The 24,872-nt window shown below is 29.6% G+C and overlaps 1 protein-coding gene across 2 annotated transcripts in view; it reads right to left on the reverse strand.

Moving 5' to 3' along the window:
• LOC140674815 (semaphorin-1A) overlaps window positions 1-22,388 on the reverse strand; it is a 221,552-nt gene extending 199,164 nt beyond the window's left edge. For both annotated transcript variants that reach the window (XM_072908635.1, XM_072908632.1), the window contains exon 1: window positions 21,829-22,388. The gene's annotated coding sequence lies outside the window, so the exon portion shown is untranslated. The remainder of the gene's footprint in view (window positions 1-21,828) is intronic.
• Between the last annotated feature and the right edge of the window lie 2,484 nt (window positions 22,389-24,872).

Below are 24,872 nucleotides of genomic sequence, written 5' to 3' on the forward strand. Positions count from 1 at the left end.
TAATCTTTTAAACTTGATTTTCCACTAAAATGTAGAACAACTTTGATTTTTGCCGGGAGAAATTTTTAAAGGGCACTTTATTCTTAGAGGTAGACATATTTTTTTTGCTTTTTTCTGTCTACCTCCAAGAGTAAAAGGCCCTTTAAAAATTTGTTCTGGCAAAAATCAAAGTTGTTCCAGATTGTTCTATACTTATTTGATATTGTTCTAGATTTTGGTGTCGCTGACGCATCTTTATCGGTAAAAAATCGACAAATTTGTTCTGGCAAAAATCAAAGTTGATCTGGATTGTTACGTTAATTATTAGCTTAAATATGTAATTTGGTGTTCAGAAGATGATAATGATAGCTATAGAAATGTAAAAATACTGTTTGACCGCTCGATATCATTTTTTTATTACATCTTTCTGAATTTTTTGTCTGGAGAATTAATACTTTGGAACAACTAGAACAAAAGTTCGATTTTCGAAAAATGGGGTGCCAGGTAAAAAAAAAATCGTTTTTTTTTTAATTTTCCGCTAAAATTTTTCTTACAAAAATTTTACCTTCTGGAACAATTTAGAACAAGTCTAGAACAACCTCGAACAACTTTTACAATTTTAAAATCTGCAAAACGGGGCGCTAACTTGATACAGGTAGACTGAATGGTCAATTCATCTCGTTTTATCTTGTCCAGAATTTTAAGGATTCTGCGTTATCTCCAATATCCCGATCGGATAATCCATCGTCGGGTTTCGAGCGATTACCAATAATCTAACTTAATCTAATCTGGCTTTTATTGGACGCGTAAGCACGTCGGTACGTCGGATCGTTTACACGACCGCGGGTACACACTTACAGTCACGTCAGAGCGCGAAGAGTATATCTCTCGACGAAGCAGCGACCCGCGGTTAAAAGACCGGAAACGACCGTATAGCGACCGCAAGTACGTCTAACGGTTCTCCCCCTCTTCCTTCTCATCTTCTTTTATCCACGAGTTCACGCTTGCAATTTTCTCTCTCGCCCTCTCTTTCTCGCGCGCGCGCGCGCGCGAACAATCGCTTAATCTCCACGCTTCGTCTAATCCGCCTGTCGTTTCGTGATATTTTTTTGTTCCTCTCACAGCATCCGCGGAACAAAATCGCGAAATTGCTTCGATATACACATATGTGTTGTGTGTCAGCTCGATGAAATCGAATTTTTTAATGCCAGCGCGAAAGAAATGATTGCCGTTGAAAATGGTCTTTCAAACTCGTAATCAGAGTTAATAAAGCGAAATATGTAGAATGATTTATAGAAGAGGCTAATCGAGCGGAAAGGCGTGATAAAACGATGATTTTTCAATAAGAATAGACTTTATCAAAACTGGAATATCTAATGACTCGATAATATTTACATAATAATATTGATATCGAAAGGGGAGAGATGCGTGGAAACAGATGCAAAATTTTATGAACTAATTTTTTTTTATTTAATATTACGAATCAAAAATTTAAAAAAAAAACAGTGCATGTTATTCCGTTTTTTTTTTTTTTTTTAAACAAACGTCAAATCAAAAAAATCTGATTTGAAATAAAATCATGTTCCATTAAAAAAACGCACACGAGAAATTTAATATTATTCCAGAAATGCTGATGCAATAAAAGTACGTCGAAAATGAATGTCACAAATATCAAGCATTGGATAGTATTGTTTACTGCGTACTATAGCGCAAATTCAATTTTATGCGATCGATTGTTAAAATAATGCCGACATAAGCAAAAATTTGCGTCGCGCGTTTTAGCAAGGTAATATAAAAATCAAATGAGTATATTGCAAATTCAGCAAAGTCTCTCTAACGTAAACACGTTAAAATAGGTGGTTGAAGTAATAATCGGTGTATATCCAACTTTATCGCAGTGTTTGAGAAAACTTTCCCCGAGATTAGTATAACTTATTCGTGTACATTGATATAGACGATCACGTTAAGACCAGTAAATTATTAAATGCAAGCTGTATCTAAAAATAAGATTAGCATTTTTTTTTTTTTTTAATTTAAAGATCGCATTTTTTATATATATTAAAAAATTAATATACATTCCTATACTGGCGAATATATTGAGCATTTCATAATTTTTAATTTATATATAGAAATTATTAAAATTAATAAACCAATAAAATTCAATAATAATAATAAAAATTAATTAATAAAATAAATTAATAAATTAATAAATAAAAATTCGTACAAAGTTATCCACAAGTATATATTTGAAACAAAAAATGTGTGTCGTGCATATCGATAAAATTCGATAAAATAATAAGCACATGGGGTGAAAGAGCATAGTGGCTGTCCATTGTCCATGTTACACAACGTGAATTCGATTGGACGTGAGACAGTGGAAAGCATCGAGCGGTCCTGAATGTAGTCGACTCAAGGCTAACCATTCGCTCATGTACAGTCCGAAACATAAACACATAGCGGGTTCTTGCATTGATGGGCCCGTTCACCATATTACATTGAACCAATACAATGTTCGTGCTCGAGCATCATAATCAAAAGACCTTGCTCAATGCACAGAATATTTGAAGAAGCATGGACAAACATATTCCACTCGGCTTTTATCTAATTGCTAGATCAATTCAACAGCATAAGCAATAATCAAATCGATCGATTCGTTATATCAGGCACAAATTATTGGAAATATAAAATAATATCTCAAGAGTGTGTGCAATATGTATATGTCCGCATCTTTTAATTATTTTAGAGTTGCAAGAATATATTTTATCAGAGAGAGATATAATAAACTTATTTTTGTTGTCCTTTTTTACACACTTTGTATTATAATTTTTATATTCACTGTATTTTAATATATTTTCGATATCGTTTACATGTATTTATTAAAGAAATTATACTCGTATTTTGATAGTTCCTATCGACTTTAAGTGAGATTTCTTGTTATTCAACTTATCACTTTTAATTTCCAGCGATAATTCTATGCGTATCAAATATTAGAATATTTATTAAACAATTAAATCGTCTGACACGCCAAATATATAAAATCTCCTTTAATAACACGAAATCTCATTTCAAGTCGATAGCACTATCGAAATACGTACTATCTAATTGTATTTACTCATTTGACGTTTTAAACGATCTAATTTATTTAATTAACATTCTAATAATTTTTATGCATAGAATTTTTTATAGAAATATTGTTTTATAAAACTTTCAAGAGCTTAAAATCTAACAAGAAAAAAATAATCGAAAGATGTAAGATCTAGTGAGGGTAAACTTGGCATTTTAATCTGCATTTTATAAAACGTAAAAAAAAAAAAAATAAATCCTGTGATATTTAACATTTAACACATTAGTATATATCAGTTATTTATTTATCATATAATTAATACACTGTATAAAAATTGTAGAAAAATATATGCAAAAAATACACTTAATTTTTATTGTATATTTTTGAAATAATGTTTATCATATTATTAATCGATATTTTTCAATTGATATCTAAACTAACTCGTTACATAGGAATTAAATATAATATATCTGATTAATCATTGACTCACCAGTAGAAGTGCCCGCAAATTTTTTTTTTTCGTCCATTCAACTTTATATCTTAAAGTTCTTTAATTAATAAAGTTCGATGATCCATCGCACATGCAACTGAATCAGTCAATTGTGTGAATCAAAAATTGGTGATATTTAAAATACGACAATTATAATAATCGCCCGATGTTTTTCGGCACTCCTGACGATATTTATCATATTATTCACTATCACTCACGACATTAAAACACACGTATCTGCGATCTACTTTCGCCCGATATTTATTCTCGGTATTCCCGTAATTCCCGTATGCGTGGTCGATAACGAACATAAAAATATTCGCGTTCATATTCGTGACACTATCGTGATCCAACGATAGTTATTTTGATATCTAGCAGTGACTGAATCTCGATCGTTCAATGTGATACGTTACAACAATATTTTTCTCGTTCACTCTCAAAATCCACCTAATGGCAGAAGCGCGATTATACGGGATTCACGCATTACTCGTCAAGACGTTCTTCGAAGAGGAAAACTCGATAAGATGTCTGTTAAACGCGATTCATGTACCGAGTAAATATCACAATCACTATTATTCGCCATTTAATCTCAATATAATAAAAATATATATTTAATATAATCGTAGAATATATGTGTGCTGACATATATAAGAAATACACGCGATATTTTTATTCAATAATATTATATGTACGAATATTATATAAGAGTATTATATTTTATGAAAGAATTACAATATTACAATATTATTCAAATATTTTGATGCGCAAACAAACATATAATCATTAATAAACAATAGAATAAATACATAATTTGTCATCTATATAGTATGTATGTACTAAAAGAATCATTAATGTCTTTATACATGAATTTATGTATATCACAACACACATACATTTTCCAAAATAATATAGTATTTTCTTTCTGCACGGATAAAATATTGCATAATGAAAATTAGAACATATAATATATATGTACCATATGTCGTATGCTTCTTCAAAAAAATACACATATTAAAAAAAATTAACACATTTTTTAACTAGTTTTTCTATTCCAATCTAATTATTTGATAGCTACAATGAAGAGTAACAGTTGAATAATATAATTAATTAGGTTTTTAAAGCGAGAAATAACAATTGAATAATATAGTTAATTGCGTTTCTGAAGCGAGAAATGAAATTTCCGGGATATTTCATTTTTATTCTCGTGCAAAAAGTTGAATAAATAAATTATTGGTAAAATCAATAATTCTTTGAAATCTTTGAAAATTCGAATGAAAATTACCAACTCCAAGTTTCTGTTTCACATTATTATTATAAGCTGATAAGCAACTATTTACAAATTATGTACATATCTTGATAAAAAAATAAAGAGAAATTTACTCATTTTCCTCCTGTAGAGTTAAGTACAGAAAATGCATATCTCTCTAATTGCTATATTTTTAGCTGTGTATGATAAACTATGCAGTTTAAGAAGTGCTCTCAAACATTGATACAAGCATAGAAATTACGACAATAATTATGCACATATGCTGCTTTCAAATGAAAATGAACACTTGCATACAACTAAATGTTTTAAATATGGATATTCGCACGAAACCGGCGCATAAATGGTCTTTGAAACACCCAGTGTGTAATAATTCGTTGGTAATAAACTGAAAAATATCCTGTATATGTACATATGGTGATATATACGTATATTTCTGAGAATAAAGCTAATGAGAAAGCTAATATTAATAAACTGAATATTAAAATATAAATTCGAAGTTTAATTATTATATGAATACTCTCAATCTCGTACACGTGTGTGCGCGTGAAAGGGCAAACGAGTTAAATTTGGTTAAAAATATATGATGTATTCATATATATAAACGTGCATTACGTCAATTAATTTTTTTATGAATATAAAAATATGCTCGTACGATGTTGTCAAAAAAAAAAAATCGTACGCGTTCAGGCAATGTAGTTTTCAAAGTTAATTAACATATTAACATTTTCAAAGTTATAACAAGTTCAACGTTATATAAGCTAAAATACATCAAATCTGAGTTTCTCTCGAATAACATATAACATATAACCGTATTTCAGAATGATACACATGTATAGAAAATTTAAAAAAAATTCAAGAATACTTCTCTAGAATTAGAATTCTAAAATAAGGTTATTGTTAAATGAAAAAGGAAATAAAAGAAAAACCTTTTCATATCTGATCAAAACAGAAAAAGTCAGAATTCGAATATACAAGTATATAATTGCGTAGTTTTATAATTAAAAATACAATCAATAAGATGATATTGTCTTATCTTAGGATATTTATTCAAATCTTGTAAAAAAATTCCCTAAAAATTCTCTGATGTTAAAAAATATTTTCGTTCAAAATTCAAGGTAAAAAGGACTATTTTCAAGATTTTTTTGGTGCAATTTCTAAAATAAATTTTTTTTATAAATTTCAAGTGCTTTTAAATATATTTTAAAAAATTAAATGGCTTTATTGTTAATTAAAATAAAAATTTTTATGTAACTTTCATAATATATTCTTTTCGTTTAATTATAAAAAAAATAAAATAAAATAAAATAGAAAATCTGAAAATTAAAATAAAAAATATGTATTGCATATTAATATTTATTTATTTAATATTTACTTATATATATTTAATATCTTGCGTTAAAACATTAAATATATAAACAAAGATAGGTATATATTTATAATTCATTATAATTCATAATTTTTCAATTTATTTATAATTCATATTATAAAAGCAAAATTATTAAAGAGAATTTTTTTTTTAATTCCCCGAGTGCCAATAAAATTCCATGAAAATTCCTTCATTTTTTTCAGATACAAAAAATTCTCTGAAAATTCCAGGTTTCCACATTTTACTTTTTAAAGAATATTACACTCTGTCTGTCTTATTGTTAGTAATGTCACGCTTATTCCCTTCGTTTCTATTGCATTCACCATGCTTGATTTTAGAATAGAATCTCGGTCTCTTTTTAACCCTCGCTAAACTGTTCTCGCATAAAGTGCGTAACGTGCTCAGCAAAAAATGCACATCGCGCCCGATTATTTCCCGTTCTTTCAGCACACACAAGATGTTGAAACGAGTTCGTTTACGGGCAACGGCTTGGGGGATTAGCGACCTTCAACCACGAATTTTCCGTGCTGGCGGATACAAAGGAAGGGATTTGTGACGGCACCCTACGCTCTCTCTCTCTCTCTCTCTCTCTCTTTCTCTCCCTCGCCTTCCCACACTATCTTCCTCGTTCGTATACACATACACACACGTTCGCACATAAATATTCTCATCGTGCAACGCCTATGCACGCTTGCATTCTACGCGATAAAAGCGCGTCTTCCCTCTGCCAAAGTGCAGTGACGCGTTTCGCACCTGTTGGAATGCGAGAGAGTTGCCGGTGGCTGCAAGGTGGTTGGAGGAAAAGTTTAACGTTCGACATAGCCTCATAGCTGCATAGCTGGTAGCGCCCGGTTAGACCTAGTTTTGTTGTACTTGGGTATACTGCTGTATTCTATTCTCGCACTGATTCGTTATGGCTATATAACACGCGCAGATTATGGTCGCTGAAACATCAAGTGATATCGACGTAGTGACTCTACGCGTATTTTCCCGATTATAGCTACGTCCATATCTCCGTCTGTTGAAAATTACAATGTCCCTTCCCCTCTCCCTCTTAGAATAATAACTCCTATCCAGTTGAAAATACCTTCCTCAAACTATAGTATGTTATATATATATATGTAATGATGATTAATTTTTTAAAAATTAATTTTATAATAAATTCTTCCTCATATATATGTATAATGTTAATTGCTTTTTAATTATCCAAGTTATCAGGAGACGCAAAATTAAAAGAAAACTATGGCATCGTTAATACTTTTAATTTATATACACAAATAATAGCCAGAAGGCAAAGTCACAAATCCTAAAGTCTAACAGATCTCACACAATTTGTTAAAGATAAAACATGAATCGTGAATTTCAGGCTCAGCAATCAAGTAGATTCTATTTATTGTACGTCTTTTTTTTTTTTTTTTTTTTTTTTGAGATACACGTAATTTATGAATCTTGTTCGCGCATCTCGAAAATGTACCTTACAACGAAAACACGCGTGAGAGCGAAATAAAATTCAAGGGAGGGCTCAAAGTTTGCGTAAGAGATTATTTACGCAAGTCCCATTCACGTGCACGGTGTCGTGAAACTCCATGGAACGAATGTAGTAGCCAATTACACGTAATAAAGCAATGTGAAAGTCGACGATGATTTTTCTGCGCGCATTTAAAACCTTCTTGGTATCTTTAATATACTGCGACAGCATTTATGCAGCATGAAACATCGTGACAAGTTATACAAAACTTCAATTTTTTCAATACCACGGACGCAATATTTTAATCTGTTACTTTATCCATGCGTATGCTTATTTTTAATTGCGTAATTATTAAATCAATAAAAAGAAAATCTGTCTCGTGTACACGTTGTTTCAAATTTATTTTATATTAAATATACCGCGAGAGAAATGTTTTAAATTATTTTTTAATTAATTTTTTTCAGCAATTAAACGTGATTTTTTTCTTACATTTACCGCGACTTCCAATCTTTGTAATTAAGCCACAATAATTCCTGAGAATAAGGCTAATAATAAGCTTGAGAGTTTGTTAAAGCAAAGCTCACGTGAAATTGATAGAAAAATTTAATTGCGTCAATTATTTCATCTAAAAAGATTAGTTTGCCAAAAGCACCTTATTTTCAGCCATAGCTGGAGAATTATGAGCTATCTCGACATCATCAATGGATAAATTGAATCAATTCCGAACGACCGAAAAACCCAATTATGAAAAAATAACACAATAAAAATGGCATGCTCTATATACGATCTAATATTTCACCGCAGATGCACTTCATTCCATAAATAGCTGTTCCACGATTACTTATATAGGAATGCATTTAAAACAATGCGGGAAATTTCAATAATTTATTTTAATAGATGACAATTAAAATTAATCACTGCTAACGTACTAATTTTGACCTATTGGGGACACAATATCCTGCATAATATTCTGCGGTTAATATAAACATATTATACATTGCATACTTCACACAATCATCAAAAAGAGAAAAAGAGAGAGAGAGAGAGAGAAAAAGAAATATCACAGCTTTTTGCAGCTCAAAATATTACACTTTTCCGTCTCGTTCTTTTTCACTAAATATTTATCAATTATTTCCAATTAATTCTTCTAATAATTAGAGTAATTGTTAGAAGAATTAATCAATATTCATATTATTAATAATATTATTAATAATATATGCTAGACATACGTGTATAAATTTTAAAAATAATATAAAAAAATTATATGAAAACTATTATCTAAGATACATTTCTTTTTCCAAATAATTATCACAACAAAAATATATACACATATCCTAAATCTTTGTATATCAAATCTTTGTATATCATCTATATATAAATTCTTTGAGCAATTTATTATTGAGTTTCTCAATAGTAATAACATCGATATGAAAATTATAATGATTATCACTATGATTAAAAACTATCATTATTGAAAATTATTATTATTAATTTCGTTGCAAACTTTCAGTACTCAACGATATAGACAATTTTCTAACTAATATTTAAATTACAAATCATTCAGGTAAAATCCAGTTTTTCATCCTTTTATATCTCTAAAGTTTAGTGAAAAATAATCTGTTTCAATAAAATTTATATATTGTCATCTGTTTCTTTTTATACGGTTTATTTCTATACAGTTTTGTTTATACGTTTAATTTTCGATAAATTATAACTCTGAGATATTATTGGACTTTTTCACGTTTTATTAAAAGAAAGAAAAATGAATTTGAAGATTCTTTGGCGAAAAAGCCTGTAGATAAAAGATAAATTTGTCTAAGTACACGAAGTATATATTTGATATGTTTTCATCGTTAGATGTGAATTGCATTCTTCGCACGCATAAGTCGCAAAACGAACGCCGGATGTCTATACCTGTGCGAATGTAAGCGCGCCACGTACCACGTACCTCGTTATAGCTTTCATGCACGCGGTATGCGGTTCACCGCGTACGTCATAATTTCATATACTCGCCTATATACATCTATATATCACGCAATTATATACGAGCAACCTGTACGTTGCTTATAATCGTTCAGTCACGGGCGCGTAATAAATTCATGCTTAAATTATTATTTCATACTTTCGTACATGTTACGTAATCTCGTCTCTCCGTACGAGAAAGAAGAAACATTAAAATAGAAACAAATGTATCAGTCAATCTGTATACTAAAAATAAATCCTTACGCTCAACTTACGATGATTTTAATCCACTTTTAATTATATATTCAGATATAAATCTTTTTGGCATTTTTTTTAGACCCGATAAAAAATTGCGGTTATCGAAACCTCTTGCATCATAAGTATTTAATTTAATTTTTCTTTTTCATATAAAAATATAAATAATAAATTTTCTCTCTCTCTCTCTCTCTCTCTCTCTCTCGCTCTCTCACTCTTTAAATAATTCATATAGAAAAATAAATATAAAGAAAACAATATATTAAATGCAAGTATTTTTTTACTGACAAATACATAACATTAAGAAAATATATTTCATTGTTAATTTACAAAGAAAAAGTCTTAAAAGGTCACAGTTGGTATATATTTAAAAAAAATTAACACAACTATAAAATATCTCAAAATCATGAGATATCTTTTTAACTTTTTTTAATTAACATTAAAGGCGACTTTTTCTAGTAAAAATATCAAAAAATAAAAAAAAAATTATTATTTATATCCTCGACGTTATATAAGTTTGATAAATCTTTATTAATTTGTTTTTTTATGTGTTAATAATATACAGTATTATTTTGCACATACACACAAAATATCGCTATGCATTTATGAATCATTTATTCGATAATATTGTAATTGGATATAATGTTACTTTGCATTAATGCACACAAATAAATTTTTCACAGACTTTTTATATTTATATTTTTAATTAAAAGCCTGGGTTTTTTTTAAAGCCGATCTATAAAAATTTTACGCTTCATAAAAAGACTGATTTTATTAAAAGCCTGAACAAACACACGGATTTTGTACATGTATATAAAATACACGAAAAAAAATATATTCTGAAAAGATTTTTTTTCCACAATTTTCCTGTATTTTCAGATATTAATTATTCGATTATAAGTAAATGCTTCGACATTTTAAGAAACAAATCCGGACTAATCAAAGAATTGATCAAAGTGGAATACTCTACATATTATCCTAAGAAATTTCTCAACCGGAGTGTACCTAGTCCATGCTGGTTTCTTATTCCTCGAGAGAAAGAGAGGTTATTACCTCTCTTGGCTCTCGTCCTACCTTCGTTCGTTCTAGCAACAAACCAGCAACCGTACTCACTTCAAGATCGAAGATGAATCGTTAAAAAATATTGAAAATTACGCCATAATGAAAAAATTCTAATCAAGCACAAGATGGAATCGAACAATAACACTGTCGTATTGTCTTTTGAATCGATCGTTCTTTTACGCTTCAATTAACTTTAATTACAAGATACTAAAAAGCATTTTTAAAGTACGTATTCTCTGCGTCATCTATATAATATAAAAAAATTATAATTATAAAAAGAAATATTATAAAATATTATTAAATTATAGGAAAGTGCGTGTAAAACATATGTGTGACAATACATTTTTAAATTTTGCAATTTCTTAAGTAAATATTTTGTAAATTTTTAATATTTTGAAGTGCAAATGTACTCTTTCTCTCTGCTCATTGTTCCTCTGTTTTTAAAATGTAGAATTTACAGATATTGAATTTACACACACACAAAATAAATAGGAAAATAAGAAAAAAATAAAAATCCTGAGAAAATAAAGAGCTCAAATTTAAAAAGCACTATAATGAAAATAATAATCAAATACAAAAAACATATCATAAAATAATTCTAGTACTCTCCACTTTCCGATATATCAAAAAACAAATATTAGAATAAATAATGAATGGAATTTCTAAGAAATAAATTAATCTGTAAACAAGATATGAAATATATCTTGATGAAGAGAAAAAAAAAAAAAAAAAAAAAAAAAATCAACAACCAAACATATCGATATCAAATTTCTATGATAAGCATAAATAATTCCTGCTGATAAGGTTTGGTCTAATGATATCAAATTTAAAAGAAGCATATAGAAATCGTGAAATAGTCATCAGATATATCAGTGAAGATAGCGTCTCGTACAGTATCAAGTGAAAGAAAGAAATCGATGTCTTGCTCAGGGTCCTGACATTGGAATTTCAAGCATGTAAGATCCCAGATTTGAAAGTGGAAATATGACGCGAGCAATAACCTCATCGATGAGAGTGAAATCGACGAAACGATAAAGCGGATGACTGTGTATCATGGACGCAATAAGAGAGTAATAACTCTAATTGATATCAGTTACGTGCCATATTAATTCTGCATGACATGCGATTGCTTCAAATCAAATGCGACTCTTTTTCAAGAGTATCGATCTTTTTCTTTTTCAAAAAAAGATCACTTATATACATGGAAAGATTCGATAACACGTATACATTTTGATGTGCAATTTATCATATTAAAAATAAATATTAAAAATATTCATGGTTTTTTTTTCTCTTCTTTATAAGCGTTAAATAGCGCAAGTTCAACAGCGCGCATATTAATTATAAATTATAATTTCATTAATTGCGTAAGATAGACTTTCAAATGAATCGCAAGTGTCATCACAAACAATTTCTTACAAATTGTAATAAACCGAGTACGCTACGCAACATTTACATGTACATATATGTATACTGATATCATCTGCAGTTTGATTTATATAAGTATTCGTCAAAATATAAACAACCTTTTTAATATACTACGTATATTATTTACTTTTATCTTACCCTACTTACATATTAATTAATTAATAATGCGTTCTTGTCTTTTGATAAAGCAAAGAATAAATATTCTATACAACAATCATGCCATAAATTTTTTTTTAAAACTAACACATTTTATGCATTTTAAGACATAAAAATTACGCGAAAAAAACGATTGTTGTCGGCTCATTTAAGCGTAATCATATTTTAATATGGTGATTATTTATTTATTACGCAAGACATAATATTTCTAAATATGAATTTTAAAGCGGAAAATATTGCTCATTTTTAAAATATAGTCCCTGTATAGTTAATATTTACCAAGTATATACATTAATGCTAACAATATTTATTCTTCGTAACTTTTAATCGGCAATTTTATTAATACTCACTTAAGAAATGTTTTCAGAGTCCGTAGTTATAACTTGTGACAAACTATTTCCATTACAACGACACGATCGATATATATACATGTACAGTCTCTACGTATAATATGATCGCTTGATATTTTTTTTCTCGGCAAACACATGCATACGATACTTATCGCCACTTTAAAATCTGACGTAACTCGGATTTAATAAGACAAGATGATTCTTTCTCAGATCGTAATATAACGATGACTGTGGCATTAATCAGCTGATTTCTTTCAATACATCTTTCGACCGCGTATATTCGATTATATCTCCACATACTCGATCACACCTGCACCACAAATATTCTGACGTCACAAATAATCGCGCAAAATACACATACCCTGTATATATATATATGTATATTCTGCGACGAAGCAAAATAAACGCGGAGTCAACTTTACAGAGGTATATGAACATTTCGACTTCTAATTCCGTTAAAACACTATAGTCCGACTTTGTATGTATTCCATTTATGCAAATAACTCTCACAACATGAATTATTCGAGAGTTAATTTCTCATCAAAGAAGAGCGAGACATTAACGGTTACATAAGTAGGTATATAAAATGCTATGAATGTTATATAACAACTTTTATCGCTATTTAACTAGCAATGTTCATTAAAAAAATTGTCGCCCTTAATAATATTTATTACAATTTTATTACAATAATGCACGAGTGAGAATCGAGTGGAAAAGAAGTTTTCAAACTTTTCTAATAATCCTCCCCGACAGTCGGGATGGTACTAAAAATACGTGTCGGGAAATGCGTAGAGGAAGGGGTGGTATATTCTCGGAAGAGCGAACCCAGCTGCTTTCTTTACAATTCGCGGTAGAGCGAGACATTACGATGTGTTAATCCGTAAAATATCGATCGTAATATGATTACGTATATCTGCAGTAATCGCAGAATTGTAACGACAGACCGTGATTCCGTTCCTTGCCGTTCGACATTCGCAATGTCCGATCGGCGCCATTACATCTGGTGCACCATAAATAATCGTGCGCGACGGAAGACGCAGATCTCTCGGATTCCCACACGTGTGATTCCCCGATTCTCAATTTAACCACGCGAATCACAAATATAACTGTCACGGTGTGAACACTAAATTCGAGGGTTCATTCTTATTCTTCAAACGCGACATTAATGCATAATCAAATATAACATCCCCGAAACTATATGATATAATAATTTAAATAGTATATTATATTACGTAAAAATGATATATAAAAATATTATATGAATATTATATATAAATATAATATTGTAATATAAATATCAATATAATTTGTATCACTAATTATGAACAAATGCGTTTATTAGATAATACATTTATCACTCTGAATACATAAATATTACATAGATAATCTTGATAATATGAGTAATGCAACGCGAGAAAATCGTGAAAAGATTTTCAAACTAATTCTTGCGACAGTTGAGACGACACTAATTGTGAGAGAAGCTTGTATGTTAAAAAAATACGAAGCGCCACGTCACGCACGTGGCACGGATGGAGCGGAGAATTCTCGGAAAGGTGAGCCTGGCCGTTTTGTTTACATTATCGTAGTGGTGCGATAACAGCCACTACTTCGTTTCAAAACGCAGCGATGTATAATATTGCTTGCAACGCGGTAATTTTTGAGAAAATTAAAACTAGATAAACGCACGCTTCTAAGAAAAACAGAAACCCATAAAAGAGGAGAGAACGAACCTAGGCTTTGCGTTTTTCAAAGATATTTGTTTATCTACTGATTAGAAGAAAAGAAAAGATATGCTCTGAATAAAATAAGAGACTAAGTTTTATCATAAGGTTTACATGAGACAAATGTGAAAATTAAAATATATATTTATTTGATAAAAGTGTGCGCTGAAATTTTTATCAGCTCAACTTTTCCAGAAGACGTTTCACAAAAAATATTATTATTAATTATATTTATTATAATATTATTAACTTTTTTTTTATAATTTAATCAACATATATACCGTTTTATTATTATATTATATTATATTTAATAGAAATCAAATAATGTATGTCGTGACAGTCATTTTTTATTTATATATATATATATGTAGTATAAACCCGGAATATTACATTGTGGTTTTTTCATAGGAATCTATTAAGAAAAAATTGTCATTTGTTAAATTTTTTTAGTAAAAAAGGAAAAAGACAAGAGAGATTCATTTCTTTCGTTTCGAGAAACACATAAATATATATATGAATTATTAAAAAATGGATGAAAAAATCTCTACACTGAACATTTACCCTCTTACATTTATATGTGATCTCTTCAATTAATTTTTTCCCACAACAAACGTTAGTACAGAGTGCTAAGCAAATGTAAATTTTTCATTCAAAACTCTCGCGAATCACTCAAGAATCGCGAACGAAGAAAGAGAAGACGGTGCTTGCTATGTGATGTTCCCGCTATATATTTAAAGTTCCATAAATACTTTTAGCTCCGTCACGAGTGGTCTGCTTTTTCTCGCTTTTCCGTTTGCAACGTATTCATCTGAGAGAGAGAGAGAGAGAGAGAAAGAGAGAGAGAGAGAGAGAAAAAGGAAAACAAATTTCATTGTTTTGTCTAGGTAACATCGTGTAATTCAGAAAAGTTCCAACGATGCGAGGGTTATATTTTTTATTTCAGTCGCGCTTTCTCTTCGCAAGTGCAATTCATTGAATTACATGAATCACACACACGAGAGCCAGAAAAATAGTTTCAACCGCATTATTATTACCAAAAATGCGCTCTATTTGAGACAAGTAATAAAAATTTTAAATCAAGTTTAAAAGAATTTTACTTCCTCGCTCTCGTTAAGAAAAAAATCGATTCTGTATTGATCGGAAAAAAAAATGTCATTCAAAAATAATGTAAGAAAAATCATTCTCTGCATATTCCTTGTATAACTGTAAATATAATTATATTAAAAGTATTTTAAAAAATGGTTAGAAAATTGTTGAGCTATTAACAATCAATCGCTTTATCAAATTGGAGTAGATCTACATATTAGTCGAATTTAAATTTCAAGTAACACCGCTGATATCGCATAAGTAACACGATAAAAAGTCATAACGCAATTTGCTGAATGGTAGTGACATCATGTTCGCATTAATAAGAATTGATTAATTAATTATTATGATAATGAGTCCAGAGCAAAGTGACAGCAACGCAAATGCTTTGAATAATATATTTAGTCTGAAATCGTTATTCAAGTGCACAGACAGTATAGAAAAGACAGTAATTCGTTTTAGAAAATAATCGCGCATGAATATTTAATATTGCAAGCTTGACGTATGTTCTTGTAAAAAAAAAAAATGTACGTATGAAGAGAACTAGAAAGATAGACAAGCAGAGAAAGAGAGGGGGGGAGGAAAGAGAAGAATTTAAGTATATCAAGAGGTAGTGAATCTAAATTTTGGACAACTACCACAGCAAGTATTTTGCGTATTTCCCTTTTTCTGACAACGAAAATTGCACAAAATATTCACAGAATGTGAATATGAAATAGTCACAGAATGCAAAATTTCCGCGGAGGTTTTAAATGTGTTATTTTTTTATCTTTTTTTCTTTTCTTTTAAAAATAAATAGGAATTTAATAGTCTCACGACGATCGATTGCGTACATAAATTTTTTTTCTAATCTAAAACTCTCGATAAAGTAAGATTAGAGTATCATTTTTTTTTTTTTTTTTTTGCCAATGATAATTTAATTTTCATATTTGTCTTAAAACTCTTCTAGAAAAGATATTCTATTCATCGAAACAAATATTTATTGCAGTCCATTGACAGTTCGGTCCTGTTATTTAAATCTAAAATAAACAACTAAATTTAATTCTTAATATTCTCAAAATAATCACACAATTTTTATTATTCATTAAATTCACTGAGACTATACATATACCTAAAATATGACGTACTAAAATATACACACATTCACAATTAAGCATATATCTGCACATCAGCTAAATTTTCAGTCAATATTCGCTTATCAATAAAAGAATATAATATTCGTTTTAAAAATAACAATTTTGTAAACTTAGATTATACTCCGTAAAATTAATTTTTATTAATATTTAATGAAGGATATATAAAATAAAACATTTTATATATCCTTCATCAGGATTGGTCTTTATTCAAATTTCGGAAGCATGTCGCTAATTAGTCAAAGTTACAGCTGGTATCACGCACCAGTAAAATTTCATAATTTGTACGATGGAAAAGAACTCTAAACCAGGGGTTTCGAACTCGATACGTTAACGGAGCCATAAAATAGAAATAGGGATGGCTACTCTTCCCCCCCCCCCTCCTCTATCTTTTCCATAAGATCACGTTATGGCTCGCACATGGGCTACAGAAAATTGACCTGCTAGGCTACTCTGCTTTGAAATTCCTTCTCTCTAAACTTACTTTTCTTGAAATCTTTATTTCGACAACTTTATCTTCTTCACGAAATCGCACAAATTTTCCATCTTTTATTACAACAAATCTTCTAAAAATAACAATTATTACATGAAAACTTGATCTAATATCTTCCGGTATCTCTTCTCAGATTGCAAACATAGCAAATAAATGTGCATGCAGAGTAAATATTACTATATACATATATATATAGTAGAGAGAGTGTTTGTATTTGTGGATATATCAAATAAAAATATAAAATATCGATTTTCTCCGATCTATCTTCTATCGTTTATTGTACGTAATTACTTTAGCAAATATTTTTTTGTAACTTGTCTATTTTTGTTTTACGCTAGGAGAATATCAACTAAAGATAGATATATTTAAACATTCTGCTTTGACGAGGAGAACTATGTTTTATTTTCAAATTATAATCGATTTTATCGTGTATATACATATATATATATATATACATAAAAGATAATTCAATTATTTATTTGAAAAAAAGCAAAAAAATGTAAAAGCCAAGCTTTCTGGGCAAAAAAATATTAATTATTTAAATAAATAAAATTATTAATTAATTCAGAAGATGTCACACTTGAATGAAAACAATATAATCAAGATTTTTTTATTTTATTTAGAATAATATTTTTATCGAATAAAAAATCATGTATATACATACACACACATATACATATATATATATATATAAAAGATAATTCAATTATTTATTTGAAAAAAGGCAAAAAAAATGTAAAAGCCAAGCTTTCTGGGCAAAAAAATATATTAATTATTCAAATAAATAAAATTATTAATTCAGAAGATGTCACACTTGAATGAAAACAAGATAATCAAGATTTTTTTATTTTATTTAGAATAATATTTTTATCGAATAAAAAATCATGTATATACATACACACACATATACATATATATATATATATAAAAAAGATAATTCAATTATTTATTTGAAAAAAGGCGAAAAAATGTACAAGCCAAAGTTTCTGGGCAAAAAAATATTAATTATTTAAATAAATAAAACTATAAATTATTCTGAAGATATCAGATTCGAATGAAAACAAACATAATCAAGATTTTTATTTTATTTAGAATAATATTTTTGTCGAATAAAAAATTTTGCTTTGTGCGCGCACGATTAAGCAATTATAATAGTTGTTGCTTTCCCTTGAAAGCTTTCTCTTTTATGACGCATGCTTTATTGAAATGACAAATTTTTTAATCTCGATTTCGAAAAAAATTATTCACAGTAAGGTATCATGTAATCGAGAGATCGGCGAAACGAGCGACAAGAATGTAGCGAGGTTAATCGGACCTATGCTCACGACGGAAATGTAGAAAGTCATACGGCCGATCGGGGGCTACTCAATACGATCCTGTGTGTTGCCGTACGTACGTTCACAAACCGGTTCCGTGCTTTTCGCCGGAGGGGCCCCCGTGACTCGAACGTAACGACGCGTGTTCGAGAACGATAAGCTGCTTGGCCACGACTCTGTGCGACGCAAGAAAATTTTATGAACCATAGGAGCGAGCGAGAGAGTAGGTATATTCGCCCTGATCGAGCAATAATTCGTCAACCGATTGTTTTTATTCGTTTTCACATCTTTGCACATTGTCATCTTAAAAGCCGCCCCCCAGTTGTCACAGTTTTCTTGATGATGAAAATATGTTTCAATAATATAGTAGTCTGCGAGATTTCAACGAAAATGTCAAATTGTTAATTGTTTATATACGCAATTATTGTATCGAATCTTTTTAAAGCTATGTAAAAGAAATGCATGAAATGTCACTCGACACGTAAAAAGCGAAAACCCTCTTTTTTAATACAATTTTAAACTTCATCTTAAATCTTTATCTAAATTATTTTTAATACCTAATGCACTTTTTATGCTCCGAAAATAATTCAGATTAAAAGATTGTCAAAGAACTGAAAAGTACGAATGTGATAATTATAAAAGTATCTTTTATCGATTAAAAATGTATAAGGAAAAGAAACTCATAATACTACATTTCGAAAGTAATAAAAATCCCATTTTTATATTTATATATTATAAAATTATCACACGTTAAAGTATAGCCTTTTTCTTATTTATAATAATAAATTGATCGAAAGTCTAGATTCTTTGTGACAATAGTTACAGTCGTTATATTCCATGAAGTCGTAAGAAAAAAATTTTATTTGAAAATTCTATCATTAAAAGTAAAATAAAAATAAAGGGAAAAGAAGCCATACTTTAACCTATAATATTGACATTGTAATGTTGTAATATAAAACAAAAGATTATTTTCATAAAAGAGAAAAATTATTTTATTCGCGCGACTTGTTTTTCAAAATAAAATAAGATACTTATATTTTAAATTGCGTAGTAATTTGATATATTCAATATTGTAATATTAAATATTAAAATAATTTATATATTTAAATATTTAATAATCAAATATTAAATACTAAAAGATATCACACCGCAGCATCGATTTTCGATTTGTCATCAATTGACTTTATCAATTATTGTTTTTATCATACAATTAGGATTTTAAAATATTAAGAACTGTTTTATACACAATATAAACCATCTTCATTTACAATAGTTAGATGATTGTTTCGCGTTTTTCTTTCTCTCTCTTTCTTTCATTATATTTTTTAAAATTTATAACATTTTTCTGCCATTGTTTATTTTTTTCAATTAACTCCTTGTAAAATAACAATCACTATTATATTTTCAGGACAAAATCATGTGATATTTTTGCTTTCCTGCGTTTTCTGACTGTAAAAAAAAATAAAAAGGTTCGCTGAAATTACCATCACTCCGGATCGACGCAGAAACTCTACTAAACGTCAGCTTCTTTTGACCTGACTTTCACGGTACAGTATATACTCGCATCGCTCGCAAAAGCCTACAACGTCACTCGGATCGAACTTTTGTTTGACAAAATTGCTCTTGTCGGAACAACGATTACAATCGATGGACGCGTTGACGAAAGTAAAGAGAGAAAAAAAAAGAAGAAAAAAAGAAAATAAAAAAACGGGATTCAAAATGGGGAAAAAACGGGACTGTATACACGCGCAATATCGAAACATCGTTGTTTCAAGCGTGTATTTATTTATGACAAAGGATACACCAAAGTACAAACGTGACAACGAGAATAAGCGTGACTGTCGGTTCGCGCCAGGTGGAGCGGCATTTCTTTCAATGCACTCTCAACATTCCTAATTGAGAGAAAAAAACAACCAGTAGTTCTTATTTCTTATGCTTGTCCCTGATTGGGCCCTCAACAATAGGCACCGAGAAGCTATTGGCCGTGTTCCTTTTGTTATAAATATATCTTGCATTTAAGATATATATATATATATATAGTTGTGAGAAAAAAAATTGCAAATTGTGCAACTAAAAAAAAAAAAAACAATTTATTATCCAAAATTTAAATTATTAAAAGTTATTTAAGTGCGAATAAATTTAAATATTTAATTAAACATCCATATAATCCATTATAAATGAAATATTTAAATTTTCACGTCAGTGAATCGAATCTGTGATTATCATTAAGATTGTAGATTGTAAGTCATTCCTGTGTACACATCTAATATAATATCATGTAATAAAATATAATAATCTTGTTAATGCAAAAATAATTAAATAAATAATGCAAGTCCAACGATGTTGAAACGTGTCAAAACTGTCAATGAAAACGTCAAACTCACTAATTACACTACGGAAAAAGATTCGTATTACAACAACGTTACTAATAATCGTTCTATATATAAACAAACTTTATGTAACTTGACACGTGCACGGGATGCATGATTCAAAACGCGATGTAAGATGAATATTAAATTTAAAAATCCAAGTAACAAAGAGTTATAGCGTGAGAGAGCGAAATACACAGCGACAAGCCTAAAACTAGACGATAGATTTGTTCACGTTGCGTGAACAATTCTCTACCTGTACTAGTTACGTTATTTCCCGCATTTCGGTTAACGACAAGCCGCACGCAATGCCCAATTAATTGATACTCATCCAGTGAGATACAACAAAAAAAATTAAAGAAAAAAAGATTAAGTTGGGAGAGACACATACACGTGCTTGCGCGCGCATCTATTATTTTAAATAGAGCCAACAAGAAACATATAACCTCTTATATTCAAACAATAACAATTCTTAAGCCGATATTTATAGTTTGTATATTGAAGATCGTCTTAAGTAGAGTCTGAAATGTTATACAGTCATCTCAGCGGCTGAACGAAAATCTTAAGACAACTTCAGACCATATCATAAATATAAGAACGGATTATAATAAATACCGGCTTTATTAAAATATGTTTTCAGATTTATAATATAGTGAAAGAATCTTGACACGAAAAAGATTAAAAACATTAGACATCACATATATGATAGGCAACATTGGAAAGAAGTGCAATGGGAATAGATAATTATCGTTTGTCTTCCCGTCGCACAAGCATAATACTTTTTCCCAGTCAAAGAGAGATGACTCTCACAATATCGCGAGAAGATCAACTAGTATCCTGTATCGAACAATGGAGAATAGACTTACCAGGAAGACAAGAGCCGATCGGCCGCGAGCGCGCGCACCGAGTTATGCCGTGTATATAATCCTCGTTGTAATCAAATGATCGTCCGTCACCAAAGTCCCCGTTGAGACGCTCGTTCGAAGCAAAAGGTCTCCAACACACAGTGGTGCCAGTCCCGTTGGTGTAGAGGCCCGCCGGAAGAAAAAAGAAAGAACGGGACAAAGCGAGAGAGAGAGACGGATAGAAGTGAAGAAACCGACAGTTGGCACAATAAAGTGTAACACTGGAAAAGAACACCACTCCGCCTTTTATTACCAAACGCGTCATTCGATAATGTCACTCGATCGTTTCACAATATCCCGCGCGACAATACCAATGATTCGTGCGCGAAATAAAATGGCAAAAGAAAAAGAGAAATCGAGCCACGCGCGCGAGCCACACGCAGAGACAGAAAGAGAGAGAGAGAGAGAGAGAGAAAGAGTGTGTGTCTGTCTCCGAACGCGGCACGAAAAACACGTACAGGACGGAACGAAACGACACACACCACTCGCCGTTCGAATCGCAACTGACTGCCGTTCACCGTCGACCAGCGATGCTACCACTCCTCTACCCGCTTCCCCCACTCCAGCCCACGCCGTCTCGTTCGCTACGCCCGCGCCATCGCGCGGTCGAGTAGCGAACTCGCTCCCTCCTCCCTGACGTCTCGAACGTCGTATCGTGTAACTCTATCTCGCTCCCCCTCTCGTACTCGTTCCTCTCGATCATTCTCTTTGCTCTGTCTTATTCGGCCTTCGACGGTTATTCTTCTGTACTCACACACGAGATCGTGTTCACTCGCGATCAAAGACCCTACGAGAACCTCGTGAATTAGTTCTGCGGAGTAAAAAATGAGTAAAGAGTAAAGAGCGGAAGTCGATTTGAAATGAAATCAATATTGTTTATTTTTCCAACGTGTGTGCATCGATATATTAGTTGAAAAAATATATATGTTAACGCCTCATATTTAATTAATCTGTATTAATTTAATATCATACCACGTGGCCAATATTATTTGAAAGCGCAACAAGTGTTTACGGAAAAATGTTATTATTTTAATACACTTATTTTATCTTGATGATTATCTATTCTTTATTATTCGCATCATATTTGTGCGTACATATATTTCATAAAATAAATGTAAGAAGAAATTTTGATTATGATTATATTAGGACGAAAAATATTTTAATAAAATTTTAATTATTAATCACAGAATGTATTCTTAGAGAAGAATGCTGAGACGTATTGTTAAAAATTAAAACGATCCAATCGTTTTTAATGACGTAATTGTTTTCGCATGTGCATTGTTTAAAATATACATATACGTATATTAATTCTTTTCAACGGGTTAATTAAAAACGACCTGACTAGCCAAAATTATTCAATTTATTTACACGACGTTTCGACCATATGGTTGTGGTCCTTTTCAAGTGTAACTATAAAGAAAATAAATAACGGATCAAACATTGATATATGGATACAATTTTTACCGGATTTAAGCCAAACAATACAACATAATGGCGTTATAAAACTAGTCTACTCACACGTAAATTAAGAAAGAGAAAAAAGAATCCAATGGGACATGTTTAAAGGTAGAACTTAATGATGGAATAATTAAATATGTCACTTAGTTAAAAACAATGGTTATTAATTTTGAGATGAACACAAACAAGGAGACACGTCATGTCAGCATGAGTTTTTAAACGAAACTGTTTCGTTTAAAAACTCATGCTGACATGACGTGTCTCCTTGTTTGTGTTTTATAATTAAATACTAGCGACTTTAATAACTTATAATTATAATTCTTTTCGTTCTATTATTCATCAAATTAATTAACTCCTCTTAATCGTATCTTATTTATAATAATTATAACATTATTTAATTAAAAAAAATTCAGATCATTAAGGATTAATTGAATGTTAAGAGAAAATAGCACTTTTGCAATAAATTAATAATATCAAAAATAGACTTTTAGCATAATTTGATTATCTATATATATATTGAAAATCAAATATAAAAAGCTCAACTTTAATTGGAGTTAAGCATTTTTTTAATCTCATATATTAAGTACATATAGTTTGTTAATAACTTTTTGCTGAATGTCTTAATTTTAAAAATTATCACTGTCCTTTAAAATACATATTAGCAATGCAAATATATAATAATGTAAAGTAATAAAGTAATAAAATAATAATATAAACAATATCAACAGTATAAATAATACGTGCGTGTGTACGCATGTATAAATGATATAATTAGATTTTCTGTAAACACAGGACATATAGAGTATAAAATCTGTACAAAATGCAAAAAATCTAATTATAAAGTACAAAGATAAGGAAAACTTTATATAAACACTGTGTAGCATGTAAAAGTACAAAAAGTATGTACAAATATAAAACATTTTAAAAGTTTAAAGAGTGTAAAAATATGAGTTATATAAAGAGAAAAATAATAATAATTGCTTATAATTTTTTTAACATTGCATTATATAATCCGATATGACTGTTTTTATCATAATTACAGTATAAACTATTGATAATGTTTGAGGAAAGAATAAAAAGACAAAAAAAATATTTTTAAACGGAAAATAAAATTATAAAGTAATTGTATCTGAGTCCTATAAAAAGCAAAAACTTTAAAAATATATTAAAATTTATTCAAGTTATAATTTACATATTTATATATAATATTATATATATATGTATACATATATAGATGTAAATTAAAAGTATTATATCTAGATCATTAACCGATAATGATATACTGTTCAGCCTAAGTGAAATTTGCGCTTGAAATTTTCAATATCAATATTAGACATTAAAGGATGGTGTAACAGAGTTAATCAAAGAATGGAACAATGATGTAATTAATGAAAATTGATCAATTATTTATAGCGTCGAAGAGTAATTAGTCATATGTTATAATGTAATTAATCATTTGTTATCATGTAATTCACACAATTAGGCCGAATAAATCAAATATTTAATATCACTTATAATTGTATATAAATAATAAAAAGTATAGTAAA

The sequence above is a fragment of the Anoplolepis gracilipes genome, chromosome 16 (assembly GCF_047496725.1).
Source record: "Anoplolepis gracilipes chromosome 16, ASM4749672v1, whole genome shotgun sequence".
Taxonomy (NCBI): Eukaryota; Metazoa; Arthropoda; class Insecta; order Hymenoptera; family Formicidae; genus Anoplolepis; species Anoplolepis gracilipes.